Below are 13,461 nucleotides of genomic sequence, written 5' to 3' on the forward strand. Positions count from 1 at the left end.
AATCTATGCCTGTGCAAGGATATCCTTGGTTAAAGCCTGATCCAATGCCTACTGAAGCCAACAGTCTTTCAGTGGACTTCAATGGGCATTGGGTCAGGCCCTTAGAGTAGGGAGGCCATCAGAAAGTTACTACAGACTTACAGAAAGAGCAAAATACTGTCCATGGGAAGACAGACACAATAGAGAAACTAAAGGAACTTACGATAACTACTGTTTTTCATTATTAGATTCAAAACAAACTGATTAAGCTCACCGCTGATGTGTAACAAAGTAGACAGGATGCTACTTCATCACAAGATGGCATTCCAAGTGCTTTTTGCCCCCCACAAAGTAATGCTTCAGGTTGAATAAAACTGTGCCCACATGGAGAAAGAGATGATCACTACAGTGTTTGGCTTTGAAAGGTTTCACCAATATATTTATGGTAAACAACTTGAGATAGAAACTGACCATACATCCTTACAATTATTGTTTTAAAGCCTTTGGGTAAAGTACCCCGTAGAATACAAAGAATATTGTTCAAATTACAGAGATAACAGTTAAACTAAGACATTAACCAGAGTTCATTCACCAGAAGATAAGGGTAGCATGAAACAGGATTTAGAAGCAAAAGTGCGCATTCATTGAAAACCTACTGATCAATTTATGAAATACAGGAGTTGATACAGAAAACATATGAAAAGGCAAAATTACAAATCCTCTAAACAGTGGTGGGCAACCTGTGGCCTGTCAGGGTAATCCGCTGGCTGGCCATCAGACAGTTTGTTTACACGCACACGGCCGCCTGCAGCTCCCAGTGGCTGCAGTTCACTGTTCCCGGCCAATGGAAGCTGTGGGAAGCAGCAGCCAGCAAAACCTGTGCCACTTCCCGCAGCTCCCATTGGACGGGAATGACGAACTGCGGCCGATGGGAGCTGATGGTGGCCGTGCAAATGTAAACAAACTGTCTGGCAGCCTGCCAGCAGATTTGTACTAGAGTGTTTAAGGCGTAAATATTTAAATAATTAAAAACATGCTGGAGCAAAGGAACAGGAACTAGGCTCTCTCCCTTCCCACTCGTGACCACTGGACTATAGCATCATTCTCACTCTATCTTGTAACACTAACTAATTGAAACACATTTTAGTGATTACAACAAACATTTCTTCCCATTTCTAGTTTTTCAGCTCTTTTTCATATCAATACATGATGCTACCTTGAGCCTTGAAAGCCCCTTATCACAGTCTTTTTAACTTAAATAACACACTTTGTCCCACTGCATTTGTCTCCAACTTTTGCTGACTTTCATAAACAATGTTATGTAACAGGCAGAGTTGGACTTCTGTTACCTTAGACAACGCTGGGCATGGCCCTTGGCACAACACTAGTGGCTCAGTCTTGTTTAGCCTTTGATATTTAATGGGGTCACAGCACAATCTCATATGGCATACCTCCTTGATTTAAAACCTGGCTTGTATTTAGTTTAGGGCTCCTGGCCTGTCTCCCCAGCCCAGGAAGGACTAATGCTGCATCCAAAATCTTTTCAGGCCTTTTTGTCAGTATACAGTGTATTCTTTGCACACAATAAAACAGTTCAACGTAAGTTCCACATGTTGTTCAAGAAAGCTATGTTGGCCCTGTGGGTGTCCGAGATCAGGATGCCCACGCATCTAGAATGGAATGGACTTGAGCAGCACGTCTCAAAGAACAACAGTTACGAAAGGTAGGTAACTGTTTTTTCCCCAAGGCTGCTGTTGAAGGACACTGGACCTTGGGCTACACTCTTCCCCCACTTATTAAAAAGACGACCTTGTCCTTTTCCTTTTTTTGAGGACCGGTAAGTAAATGTCCTGGCTGGTGTGGAACTGGAAAATGACCTTGGGCAGAAAAGCTAGATGAGGGCGCAGCTGGACCTTGTCCTTGTGGAAGACCATATAGGGCAGATCTGAAGTGAGCGCCCTGATCTCAGACACCCGCCACGCCGACATTGTAGCCATCAAAAAGGACATCTTCCAAGAAAGGAGCAGGAAGCTAGGGTTTCAAAAGGAGGGCCTATGAATTTTGAAAGCAGCAGATTCAGGTCCCATGGGGGAACTGGATCTCAGACGTGCGGGTACAGGCCCTCTAGATTTTTCAGGAATCGCGCCATGACGGGATGGGTGAAGACTGACCTGCCCTGATTGATTTATTTTATAATTACATGGTAAAAAGAAGAGCAGAAGCAATTTTTCAGTAATAGTGTGCTGTGACAATTGTATTTTTATGTCTGATTTTGTAAGCAAGTAGTTTTTAAGAGAGGTGAAACTCGGAGGTACACGAGACAGATCAGACTCCTGAAAGGAGTACAGTAGTCTGGAAAGTTGAGAGCCATTAAGTTAGGGCACTTGCAGCACTTTTGGAAGGGAGTGCAGCTGAGGAAGAACTGCTCTAATCTAGCACTCAAGCCTCTAACTGGTGGATATATCCCAGTAAAAAATGTGTGTGGACATTTACAGAATTAACTTTCCCTCCTTACCTTACTGAGGGAGCCAGGTATATAAATGACCATTGGCTTTTGAATGATCCAGGCTGTTAGAAACAATGTAGAAAAACTAGCTTTCCATGCAGCCCCATGACGGTAGGAATTGAACTTGATTTCCCAATGTATTTTTCGACATCCCTGCAGTTAAAAAGCCACATGGTTAGAAAGCCCTGCCTTCTGCTTTTTCTGAATGTCCACACACTCCTTCCTGAGGGGAGAATTTTTCAGGCAGTCTATGTAGATATCTCCATCATGGAATTCTCAGCATACTTTCCCATTTCACATGGGTTTGTCTGTTAGTGTCGAATATGGGTATGAGCTGAGAGCAGAGCTTGTATAGTCAGTTATGAAAGCAGCTTTGGTTTAAGAAAAGACTGTTAATATAGATAAACTTTAGGTTTCTGCACCCCATCATCTATCACATGACAGCCACTAAAGTCTAAACCAAACATTTTAACAAAAGAAGAGATTAAAAAAAAAGATTGAAGAAAAAGAGGAAAGAAATTCAAGTCCATTGCAGGGGTAGCATTCCATGTGACCGTGTTCAGTGTTTAATAAAGAACATTAATTGATTGCAACAAGAGAACAAGAGAAAATTCAACTTTGCACATGGATTTTTTGTAACAGATCTGGAGCCTGACCCTTCCTATGCTTCTTTGTTACCTTTTTCTAATGAAAAGTTGGTATTTGAGCTATGAAGGGATATAACTCATAGAGAAGACTTTTACCGTGTCTACATAGCAGCAGCTTTCTCTGTTCCGCTGTGCCCTTCCCTATTTCTCTTCTTTAAGTACAAGTCACATGAAGATAAGTAAAGCTATGAATACTGTACAGTAATTAACTAATCAAAGGATTAAAAGGCAAAAATTGGGAGGTTAATGAGCCTGTTCTCCCTTGGAGATATTCCCAACTCCCATGAACAGCAATATGAGTTACAAACAAACTTTGAAAAAAAAAAAAAAACTGTTAAAAGTCCTAATTGTGCAACCCGAGGGATGTCCTGGCCGCCATTTCAAGCAGCTTCCATTGGCCTGGAGCAGCGAACTGCAGCCACTATGAACCGCGATCGGCTGAACCTGTGGCAGGTAAACAACCCTGCCCAGCCCGCCAGGGGCTTTTCCTGCACAAGCGGCGCAACAAGTTTAGGAACCACTGCCTTAATCACATGAGTCCATTTACTTACTCAGTGGAACTACCAGTGTGAATACAGGATCCTTTTATGAATTGAAGGCATAAAATTGGGGCGATGGACTTGATCCTGCTCTTACTGTAAAGCAATGGCAAAACTCCAACTGATTTCAACAGGATGAAGTTCAGGTCCTGTATTTGTAAATCAATCACTTTTGTACCATATACTGAAATGTAGGAAACTAAAATATTGCATTTGTCTTGTTCTCCTGAGCCCTAACGTACTCTCTACTATGACTGTATAGTTTTGTTTTCACAAATCATTGCCTTCAACTCATATTGAACTCAAAGTTTAGATTTTGTTAAAATGAAACATTAGAAAAATACCTTAAGACCAATAAAAATATTTCCATTAATTTGTACATAAAGCTTCCAAAGGAAGAAGTTATTTTAAAAAAAGTGAACATCTGTAATGTTTGCAACCCAAACATTGCAGCATATTCTCAGAGCTATGAAACCTGGCTATGAACAAAAGTAAAACACATTTAACTGATCTTCATTGTACACACTGAGAATAATGCAAAAAGTAAACAAACAGTATAAAAAGTGAAAATAAAATTCTTGACTGTGTTATTAGTAACATAAGTAAAAAAGCATTTATTTACATATGATTTTTATTTTAGTGCCCCTTTTAAATATTTTTAGCTTTTTATTTTGTGACAAGCCCAAACTTCTAAAAATGTTCTCTATAGTTTATTACTTTTAGTAAATATATCTATAAAATTGTAAGATTTGTGCATGACAACTCTTTTCAAACTCAGTTGTAATTACCAATATCTGCTGCTCCACTATGGAGAGAGCTTTTATTTAAAGGCAGACTATTAGTTTAAAATAGTCATTTTTAAATAGTGAATTAAAAGTAATTTCCATTACTACAACTGTTTCTTAGTCCCACAGTGGATTTTTGTGACTTTACAATCTCATTTTCCCATTCCAATTTGAGGTTGGAAAGGAATTTTCCCTCTGGTCAGATTGGCAGGGACCCTTGTGGGTTGTTTGTTTTCCTCTGCAGCATGGATCGCCTGTAGGAGCATCTGGACATATCTCATCTAGTCAGTCCCATGACATTGCAGAGGTCTTGGCCATTGGTGGCATAGGTGCCGACTTCCTCTCTTTCCCCTGGGTGCTCGACCCCACCTCACTCCTTCCACAAGGTCCCGCCCCTTCCCTACCCTTATTCCAACCCCTTCTCCAAAGTCCCCATCCCAACACTACCCCCCCGCCCCTATTCCAACCCCTTCCCCAAATCCCAGCCCCACCACTTCCCTTTAGTGCACCACGTTCCTGCTCCTCCCCTCCCCTCCAGCTGCTGGGTGGGAAGCGCTGGAAGGTAGGCGGAGTACAGATGTGGTCTCCTCATCTCAAAAAAGATATACTGGCACTAGAAAAGGCTCAGAAAAGGGCAACTAAATTGATTAGGGGTTTGGAGAGGGTCCCATATGAGGAAAGATTAAAGAGGCTAGGCCTCTTCAGCTTGGCAAAGAGGAGACTAAGGGGGGGATATGATAGAGGTATATAAAATCATGAGTGGTGTGGAGAAAGTGGATAAGGAAAAGTTATTTACTTATTCCCATAATACAAGAACTAGGGGTCATCAAATGAAATTAATAGGTAGCAGGTTTAAAACAAATAAGAGGAAGTTCTTCACGCAGACTTGCCTCAAACTTTTCATATAACTTAAACTCACTAATCTTGTGCCTAGGCTATATGTGAAGAAGTTTTACAATTAATGGTAATTTTTTTCTGTTACTCTGAATAAGAAAAGTTACTTGTATAGCAACTGAAATTCTTTGAGATGTTGTCCATACATATATATTCCATTTCTGGTGCACATGCATTCAAGCTTGGAGCATTTGGGCCAGCAGTAGTCGTTAGGTCTGCACATGCACCCTGATTGTCCTTGCATTCCCATACTGAAAGAATAAAGGGTAGTGTGGGACCAAGTGCAATTCAGCTCCTTCACCACTCTGAAGTGGGACTCTGAAGCAAAGGGGAATAAAGGCAGGTCATGAAATTTTATATATAATATATATGGACAACATCTCAAAGAACTTATCTGTACAATAAGTGAAGTAACTTTTCTCTCTTTGAGTGCTTGTCCATATATATATATATATATATATATATACACACACTCCCCAGCAGCGATCTAACTAAAGTGATGGGTGCTCCGAGTTTCACTTAAAGATAGACTGTAAGAAACAGCTCTGCCAAAGGAAGCATCTGCTCCGGAAGCTGCCACTAAGGCACAATATCTGATTAAATGTATGTATAGAACCCAAAGTGGTTGCTTTACAGAATGCTTCTCAAGGAAGCAGACAAAGCTGCCTGTGAACTAGTGGAATGGACTCTGATATCTAGTGGATCTAATTTAGCTAGTTCATAGCAGAGTGTAATCCATCCTCAAATCCATTTAAATAATCTTTGGTTGGAAATAGGATTGATTTTTATCGTCTTAGCAACGGATGAGAACTGTTTAAGAAATGAAGTAAATGGTATCGTTTGCTGAGGTAAAAAGGCTAAGGCCCTAGTCACATCAAAAGGTATGTAATTTAACTTAACCATAGAACTGGAAGGGACCTCAGGAGTTCATCTAGTCCAGTCCCCTGCACTCAAGGCAGGATTAAGTATTATCTAGACCATCCCTGACAGGTATTTGTCCAACCTGCTCTTAAAAATCCCCAATGATGGAGATTCCACAATCTCCCTAGGCAATTTATTCCAGCGTTTAACCACTCTGACAATGAGGAAGATTTTCCTAATGTCTAACCTAAACTGCCCTTGCTGCAATTTAAACTCATTGCTTCTTGTCCTATCCTCAGAGGTTAAGAGCAACAATTTTTCTCTCTCCTCCTTGTAATAACCTTTTATGTACTTGACTGAGAGAGGACATAAAAGTTTTCTTCTCTTCTCCAGACTAAACCCAGTTTTTTCAATCTTCCCTCATAGGTCATGTTTTTTAGACCTTAAATCATTTTTGTTGCTCTTCTCTGGATTTTCTCCAATTTGTTCACATCTTTACTGAAATATGGCACCCAGAACTAGACACAATACTCCAGTTGAGGCCTAATCAGTGCAGAGTAGAAAAGAAGAATTACTTCTCGTGTCTTGCTTAAAATACTCCTGATAATACATCCCAGAATGATGTTTGATTTTTTTGCAACAGCATTACACTATTGACTCATATTTAGCTTGTGATCCACTATGACTCTCAGATCCCTTTCCGCAGTACTCCTTCCTAGGCAGTCATTTCGCATGATTAGAATGAGGTTTGGAAAAATATAGGTGGATTAATAACCTGATTTTAACTTTTCAGTAGAACTTAGCATGTGGTCTCAGACACCTTTTCACAGTGAAAAATAGTATAAGGGGAATCCACTGCGAGTGACTTTGTCTCCCCAATTCTCCTAGCTGATGTGACTGCTACAAGGAAGGAGGTCTTTACAGATACGTGCAAGAGAACACGATGCCATGAGCTCAAATGGAGGACCCATGGGGCCCACAAGTACACCATTAAGGTCCCAAGTGGGAGCTGGTTCTTCTTATAGGCGGAAAATCTCTCAAGAAACCCCTAAGAAATCTGAAAATAGTGGAATATGAAAAAAATTGTATACCCCTCTGTAGGTGGATGGAATGTGTGAGCAGCTGCAAGGTGCACCTTGACAAAACTAACTGAAAGTCCTGAGTTCTTTAGAGAGAGTAAGAAGTCTAAAATGGCAGGGATTTGTCTCTCAAGAGGCTGAAAGTGATGGTGTTCACACCAAGCTGAAAATCTCCACTTAGCTGCATAAGTCTTCCTAGTAGAGTCTTTCAGCTATTAGTTAAAATGTTCTGTGCACCAGCTGAACATAACTTCTCTATTTCTGACATTTCTATTTCTTTGGCTTCAAAATCCAAACTTGTTGCTGATTTGCTCCAGCAAGGAAGTTGTGGGACCCTATGCAGTAGGGGCCGCCTGCCCAGCTCTATTGACTCTGGCCGCTAGGACACACCACCCTGCATCGAAGGATAGTCCTATCAATTGTGGCCACTAGGCCACACTGCCTTGCACAGGAAGAAAGCCACCTTGACACCTATCCGATACCCCATGATAGGGTGTACTTACTCAGTGACACAGCCATTCAGAAACCAGGCTGTTAGGGTGGATGTGCTGCGATGAAGAATGGCTCCTTCATTCTTAAACAGGTCTGGGAATAGTGGAAGCAGTTTTGGAGAATGGTTTGACAATTGTAACAGTTTCAGGTACCAGAACTGCCTTGGCCAGGCAGGAGCTATCAGGGTGACCCTGGCTGCATTTTATTTGACCTTTCTGAGTACCCTTGGGAGTAACACAATCAGTGGTTAAGTGTGCATCAGTGCACCAGACCAAGGAACATAAGAGAGGGATCCTTGACTTTGTCCCCCTCTGGAGCAGAAAGTACTTGACATTACTTCTTCCTATCAGTTACAAATAAAACTACTGATTGGATGATTGCACTTCTTGAAAATCAGCTGAATAACTGACTAGTGAATTGTCCATTCATGCTCTGATGAAAAGTATCTGCTCACCACCAGTGTTCTGCAGCCCCATATGGCGAATTGCTGAGAGAGATATCTGATGTTGAATGCACTAATTCCATAATTGAACTGTTTCTTGGCACAGAGGAGTTAGAATCCCTCCTTGAGGGTTTGTATAAAACATGGCAGTTGTGTTATCTGTCATTAACTGAATAGAAAGTTCATGTATTGGAGGTAAGGGCTCCATGAAAGCTTTGCACGCTACTGAGTTATTGAATATTGAGTCTCCATTTGCCTTATATCTGATTTGTGATCCAAGTGGGGTTCCTCTACCCAGTAACAAAGCATCAGTCACTACAGTCCTGGTTGGGATAGGTGGGAGGAAGGGACTCCCATTCATACCTTGTTATGGTTCTTCTACAACCAAGAGAGTAGAAAACGTCTTGTGGCACCATCAGAGCTATGTCTAAGTTGTGCTAGCTCAGAATGTGCACTGATTTCAGCCAGTCCTGCATGCAACAAAGGTGCAGTCTAGCATGCAGCATGACAAAATGCAGGAGGCCATGTGACCCAGCAGATTTAGACAAGTTCTTAGTATGGTTTGAGGATTTGTCTGAAACTGGGAGACAAGCATGGCCATAGTCTGGAACCTCCTGTAGGTTAAACTCTAGCTGTCTTGGGGTCTATAATTATTCCTATAAAGTCTTGCATTGGTGTAATAATGGCCTAAAAGTCAACAGAGAAGTCCAAGGGATATGAATAGCTAAAATATGCTTTGGATGGAGCTCTATACTTCTGATGAGCCGGTCATCCAGGTATAGAGAGACAGCTATTCTCTGTCTCCTTAGGTGTACTGCTATTACTGCGAAGACTTTTGTACATACCCGTGGTGCTGTAGAAAGGCCAAAGAGGACTCTATATTGGTAGTGGTTTTGGTGCAACATATCTCAGGAATTTCTTGTGACCCGATGTATGGCGATATGAAAATAGATGTCCTGCAGGTTGAAAGACGCAAACCAATTTCCTTCATCTGGAGATGGTATTATGCAGGCTAAGGTGTCCATTCTGAATTTTATTCAGTGGATAAAGGTATTAAGTGCTCTCAAATCCAGAATTGACCCTTATCTCCCTTTCTTCTGGTTATGAGGATATAGTTTGTTAGAAACCTTTCCCTCGTTGTATAGGAATCTCTTCTATTGCTCTGAGAGACAGGAATGAATTTACTTTCTGGAGTAACAATCTCTCATGAAAGAGGTCTCTGAATAGGGATGGGGAAAGTGGAGAGGAGGCAGGTGTAGAATGATACAGGAATTCTTAAGTGTGAAACGCATCATCTGTTTTCATTCTGAACAAATCTGAACCCTCAAACAGAAAATTCTCCACTGTTGATTGCACTTCTCTTGGGATCCCAGAACTTTTCCCAGCATAGATGCATGCAAAACATCCAGTAACTTATGAGGAGCGCTCTGTACCTTCTCAAGCAGAATCTGAAGCGACTGGACTACTCACATCATCCGTTTCTGGAAGCTTTTATAGTCATCCAGATGAGACCGTGCTAAAGGGATCACTGTCTCATCCAGAGACAAAGAAGAGTGGTTACCGGTGCCTGAATAGCCTGATTTCTAGGTGGGTGTTCTTCCTCGAGATGCTGAGGATCATGAGGGGATGCTTGAGGATGTACTGTTTCTTGCCTTTGAGTAGCTCTCTGAGACAGTACATGTGAGGTATGCTCATAATAAAGACCCCAGTGGTTCCAATATGGCCATACAGTAGCCAGAGTTCAAATGCTCAATAGCTTTATCTCTACCTAAGAGAAGCCAGCAGCCAGTGCTGACATAGGTGGTGCTGCACACACCTCAGTAGTCTCTGTATTTATTCAAAAATACCTTCAATTAATGGTATTGAACAGTCAGTAGTACACTCCCTTGAAGACCCTCTGGTACTCAACTCAGGCTGTGATATATCCTTGGACTGGGAATAAAGGGATTATTTTGATCTCTTCTTTACAGAGCTCTCTTGAGAAAAACTGCCTCTGCTCCTGTCCATCTCAGTACTCAACAGGGACAGTCCTACCCAACCCATGGAAGTCAAAGGAGCCCTGCATCTAATGGATATTGAGCTCCCAGGGGCACATCTCTTTACCACAAACTGATGTACCAGGTACAAAGGCTGACCCACGTCTGAGTCAGGCCACATGGAGAAATTTAGAAAAAAATATTTTAAGCCTAGCTCCTCTGGCTTTTAAAGTCCTTTTAGAAAAAGGGCTTGAGGACAATGCATTTACTGGGGATATGGGACTCCCCCAAACAAAACAACCGAAAAAAATATACCTTGTGTGCCCATCAGTGTGACATGTCCTGGTAGCGGGAAGATTCTGGTAAAAAAATATATACAAGGGAAGGAAAAAATTTAAAACTTTCCAAAATCTAAATAAAGCTCATCAAAAAGGGGAGTTCCAATAGGCAACTACTCAATCTAAATAACTGAACTAGAAATTAGTGTATCCATTGAGAGTGTAGCATGGACACTAGAAGCTCTGTCTCAAACCCAAAGGTGGGGAGAAATAACTGTGTGGCAGTTGGTCCTGCACCACCTTTTATGCCCTTGGGATGGAGCATGAGGGCACTCAGGGCATGTCTGCACAGACACAATGGACATTGCTGACCAAAAGATGCAATCTCAAGCTCATAGGGTGCACATGTACTGAGATTGGAAGGACTATATAAGCACTCGAAGAGCTGAAAGTTTCTCCAGAGGCCGAAGAATTATTTTTCTATAGAGAATTCCACAAAGATTCAAAACGGCTGCTATCTCCCATTAATAGGACTGAAGCAACCACGGAGAAAGAAAATCAACATCCTTCTACTTTACAGAGTTTTGGACACCAAAGGCTTCCTATAAGAGAGTGCTCAATCCTAACTAGAGACTATCTGATTGTAGTAATGGAGTTCAGAAGAGTTTATAGAGTTCACAAGACATCATCAGTTTGGGAGACACCAGCGTTAACATAGATCACAATATAAAACGTCCTGCCCTCTTCACTTTCGGTTTCACACAGGCAATGGACACACCCACGGACACAGGGGGACAAACCCAGGATCGGATATATATATATTAGCAATGCAAGAACTATCCTGTTTAGATCACTTCCTTCTTCAGGCAGAAATCAGTACTTTTCCCAGCCCATAACAGGAAGCTATCACACCATCGCTCACCATTGGAAACTTGGGGCCCTGCTAAATTCCAAAAATTGCTCACAGAAAATTATTCAATTAAGAGACTTGGGAGAATTAGTGAAACACTGCAACCAAATCCCTGAAGAGAGTCTTAGGCATCAAAACAACCTTCCCACTACATTGCCCCTACACATCTATCCACCCAGATTCTTATATTGACATCCATCACCTTAGTATCAGCGTTGACATGTGAGTTAAGGGTATTCTGCACCTTACAGGATGGGCCCAGAGCTGAAGCAATTCCACTGTGTTCCATTCCAATCTTCTCAAATGAACTGAGCATTTGGGTGCACGGCAGAGAAAACAGGAAAAAATTAAGATTAATCTCCAACTATAGTAGAGAACACTATTCACTTCTTCCAGTGAGCTGTTCATCATGCAGATCAGTTGAACATCTGCATCAATAAACCAGGTACAGTACAGTCCAACCAGCCTTTGGGAACTACCCAATGGACCAGAAAAAGAAGGTTACACAATAAAAGCTGTCTTAAAGGATGAAGGAAATTACACTAGAAACTGCATGGGGATACTTTGAAGTATTCACTTTAAAATGTGGAAGAGTCACTTGAAGGTTATCTTTTAGTGAAGGTTTTTCTGTACATTAGTAAGTGACCTATGAATAGGCATTCTTCAGACTGTTAGTAACAAGAATTTTGAAAACTTGAAAGCTTTGAGTAATCAGATTTATGGAACATTAGCAGGCTACGATCCAGATACAGTTATGCACAGCTTTAAACAAGGGAACCTATTGTTTATTTAAAAATGTAGCAATATTCTCTCTAAGCATAGCAGAATACACACTAGCTGTTCACCTCCAAAGAGCTAGATTCTACTCTTGAAATGAGTGGCAGTGGTTTGCTTAATTCTTACCACACATGCTGTTGTGTGTATTATTTCTGTGCCAAGAACAGTCTGAACAGCAGAGGTCTCCATGCATAGTGTCGCAGCAGGAGGGCTAGATGTCAGGACCAACATGCATTGTCAAAGCTGCAGAGCACATCTTTTGCTCTAGCCAGTGCTATAAATGCATCAAGAGGATTAATTTAACTAGTAAATTATAGCCATCTTCACACTTGGCATATTATGGCTTTCTCAAAGTTTGTAACAGCAGAAAGTGGTTCTGAAGTGATCATTAAAACCTGGCAGAGATGTGTCCCACTGGGAACATTGACAAAATTGTCTGTTCAATGATCACATCATCCCACGTCGTCATTCTGTTCTGCTAAACAAATAATTCAACAGACTGCTTTGTGTAAGGCCCAAGACAAAGAGAGCAGACATGAGGAATGGGCTCATGTTCCAGTGCTGTGCCCTTGCTTATTGTCTGAGGAATTCAAAGGGGAAAGGAATTAGCACTAAGATAGTACACACATTATTCCTATATAGATATCTTAACTCAAGCTACCCGAGCACCACCTTGACTGGTTTCAGGCTTGCCACGTGGAAGGAAGAAACAGCACAAGGGAGGGAGCACTGAGCATTGTGAGATGAAGTTGCGAGGACTAACAATGAAACAATTTGAATTGAACCTGCTGAGTTCAATTCTCATATCTGTCTGGATCTGGTGCAGTTATACAGATCCTGGGAATATTTGTGAAACATTAGAAGCATGTGTGTGAATGTGAACAGTTAGCATTCCGAGCACATAAACCAAAAATGTAAACACCAGCATAAACAGGGCTTTGGTGTTTATTTCCCATAAGGAAATAAGTCCATCTCTTGTTTTATTTCCTCAAAAGAGCACCCTGCTCTGTAGCTACCTGAAGACTTAGCCCCTAATATACATCCCATTCAGCACAGGAAAACTAACCCTAACCTTAGATCTATGAACTGGTGGATCAAGGGCAGCGTTACATATAGGTTGTTTACAAAAATCCTACTCCTACTCACAAAGGTGCTTGTCATAAACAGATAGCTAAGGGTTAATGTCTCTTTCACCTGAAGCACCTGACCAGAGGATCAATCAGGAAACCGGATTTTTTTCAACTCTGGGTGGAGGGAAGTTTGTGTCTGAGTCTTTTGTCTGTCTGCCTGCTTTCT

This window comes from Gopherus evgoodei, chromosome 11, assembly GCF_007399415.2.
Source record: "Gopherus evgoodei ecotype Sinaloan lineage chromosome 11, rGopEvg1_v1.p, whole genome shotgun sequence".
In the NCBI taxonomy this organism is placed as follows: domain Eukaryota; kingdom Metazoa; phylum Chordata; order Testudines; family Testudinidae; genus Gopherus; species Gopherus evgoodei.